This window comes from Cebus imitator, unplaced genomic scaffold (assembly GCF_001604975.1).
Source record: "Cebus imitator isolate Cc_AM_T3 unplaced genomic scaffold, Cebus_imitator-1.0 Scaffold9, whole genome shotgun sequence".
NCBI lineage: Eukaryota > Metazoa > Chordata > Mammalia > Primates > Cebidae > Cebus > Cebus imitator.
Window position 1 is genome coordinate 3,582,194 of NW_016107324.1, and position 3,027 is coordinate 3,585,220.

Consider the following 3,027-nt stretch of genomic DNA (forward strand, 5'->3'; position numbering starts at 1 on the left):
TGGTCTCTGCTCTGACACTAACGTCATCCCTCCCCACCAGTTAGGGGCACTGGGAGCGGAGGCCCCAGCGCAGTCCTTCCGCGTCTCTGTGAAAGCCTCAGGGAGACTTCTAGGGGGACGCCTAAGGTCACCGCGGCGAAGGCCCTCGAGGGTCTGGAGGGGCTGTTTGAAGCCTTTCGAGCCTAATCAGAGCTCTACATCAGAGGGCATTTAATTGGCCTTGAAATTTCCGATCTATTCCCAAATTCAACACACTTTAAAAAACGTGCATTGAGAGAGGCACCGGGCAAGAAGAGGTGCCGACACAGGGACCCTAGCTCAAGTCCCCAACCCTTCTCGGGATTTGGGAGCCTCAAGCCCCGCCCCTTTGCCCCTCGCATCCACCCCATGCAGCCCAGCAGAGGCCGAGGGTCCTGCCAGCCTCAACCCGACCCTGCCACCAGCGCTCCTGGGGCACGCGCGTTCCAGGCTCTTGGGGCACGTGTTGGACGCCAGCGCCCTTCCTGCGGCCCCGGCCGCTTCTTGAACCTGACAGCCTCTAGGGAAGCGAGAGGGAGGGCTAATTTGGAGAGGAGCAAATTCCTTATATTTAAAATAACGTTTTTTTTCTCCTAGCCTTCCAAAAATAACATTGCAGCCAACCTATACCCAGCTAGAGATAATCACTCTCCAGCCTCTGCCATCCAGGTGTTTTTTCTTTTCACCAGAAACTGTTCTGTAAACAGCTTTCCCCCCACTTAGTGTGTAGTGAGCATTTCCTGTTGATAGTATTCTCCGGTAAAATGACTTTAAGCTTGGCTGGGCGCAGTGGCTTATGCCTGCAATACATGCACTTCAGGAAGCTGAGCGGGGCGGATAACGAGGTCTGGATATCCAGACCGTCTTGGCCAACATGGTGAAACCCCGTCTCTACTAAAAATACAAAAAATTAGCTGGGCGTTGTGGCGCGCACCTGTGTAGTCCCAGCTACTCGGGCAGCTGAGGCATGAGAATCACTTGTACCTAGGAAGCGGAGGTTGCAGTGAGCTGCATCACTGTACTCTGGCCTGGGCGACAGAGTGAGACTCCATCTCAAAAAAAAAAAAAAAAAGAAAAAAGAAAAAAAAAAACCTTTAAACGAGCCCATTGAAGTCCACCAAAAAGATTACCATGATTTAGACTCAATCGACTATTGTTAGACATTTAGGTAGCTTACAATTTTTGAGTACAAATAGCTAAACATCTGTGTAGATTAAATGATATACCTACATTCCGGACTGTTTTCCACGTGAATAAATTTTTAGACGCGAACAAATGGGAGAAAACATAGGTAAGGAAAGGAAAGGTTTGGGCCCAGGTGTTCTGAGGATAGCACAGTGACAGCACAGAAACAGTAGCTCTTTCTTTCTTTCTTTCTTTCTTTCTTTCTTTCTCTCTCTCTTTCTTTCTTTCTTTCTTTCTTTCTTTCTTTCTTTCTTTCTTTCTTTCTTTCTTTCTTTCCTTCTTTCTTTCTTTCTTTTTCTTTCTCTCTTTCTTTCTTTCTTTCTTTTCTTTCTTTCTTTCTTCTCTCTTTCTGTTTCTTTCTTTCTCTTTCTTTCTTTTCTTTCTTCTTTCTTTCCTTCTTTTCCTTCTCTTCCTTCCTTCCTCCCTTCTTTCCTTTCCTTCTTCCTTCCTTCCTTCCATCTCTGCTCCCGCAACCTCCGCCTCCCGGGCTCAAGCGATCCTCCCAGGCCAACCTGCCAAGTAGCTGGGATTACAAGCGTAAACCTCCACGCCCGGATGATTTTTGTATTTTTAGTAGAGACGGCTCTCATTGGCTAGGCTGGTCTGGAACTCCTGGTCTCAAGCAATCCTCCCGCCTCTGCCTCCCAAAGTGTTAGGATTACAGGCGTGAGCCGCTGCGCCCACCTCCTTGTCACCGTCTTGATTTATCCTGTTGCTTCCTGTCCTTCCAATAATTATTATTCAGAGCTGAGCTGGATAAACAGGGACCTGATTTCACCAGGACGAACGGTGACAGAGGTTTCCCCCTTAGGAAACCTAGCCCAGAGCCCCGGGGTCGGGGACGGGGAGGGGAGTTAGGAGGGAAAAGGCACAGGCTGAGGCGGATCCAGATTATGAATGGCTGCTCCTCCTGGGTGGCACCCAGAGCTCGGCCCCGTCCACGCCCGCGTCGGCACGGCAGGGGGTCGTGACAATGGCTGTGACCACAGGTGGTCCTCCTCTGCGCCTTGAAGTGCCCAGTCTCTCCCTTCCTCCTTCTTCCTCTCCTTCCCTTACTCCACACCTTTAGACCTCTCCCCTTCCCCTCCACCTGGCGCAGACGCTGCGAAGGGGGCTTTGGGCTAGAGAGCGGGCGAACGAGCGCGACCGCAGACCACGCGCAGCGGCGGCGAGGGAACTGCGCGCGGCTTTACTCCCTCCCTCCCGCCGCTCACGCCCCAGGCGTCCCGGAGCTCCCAGACCCGCTCCGGGCAGAGCTCCGCCCGCCCGGCTACCGCCCGGACCCTGGGGACTGGCTCCTCTCCATCTGTCTTTCGGGAGTGCCCAACCACAGCTGGAGACCAGCCGATGGAAGAAAGGGTCTAACTCAGGGCTGTACCTGCACACTGAAATGCGGCGACTGGCTTCTTTTAGTGGTGTTTTTCTTTTTGTCTGAAGGGGATCAGTACTTCAGAAAGAGGTTCGTAAGCGAGCCGGGCGTCAAAGCCGGCAGGAGGCCTTTCCTCCCATCCTCGCCTTTCTGTTTTGCTAGCTGTTCGGGAGAGAGTGAAAGGGTGAAGCCTTAATGCAAGTCTGATGCAGACCATTCACCTGCCATTTTGAAATTTGTTTTTCATTATTTACTTTCCCTAAGTTTGACTCCCCTGTACATCTTCACAACTGCATAAACTTCTTGAGTGTAAGAGACTAGCTCTTACACTTCTCATGTTGCTTCCGTGATAGATTAGTATATTTATAATATACTCATCTAGATACTCCCTAGATATTTGTATATATTAAGAATATATATATGTGTATATATATATATGTTTTTTTTTTTTTTTA

General features: G+C 50.3%; 1 pseudogene; it reads right to left on the reverse strand.

The window, feature by feature from the left end:
- Positions 1-2,324: 2,324 nt before the first annotated feature.
- The window catches only part of LOC108314905, a 65,801-nt pseudogene continuing 65,098 nt past the window's right edge, over positions 2,325-3,027 (reverse strand).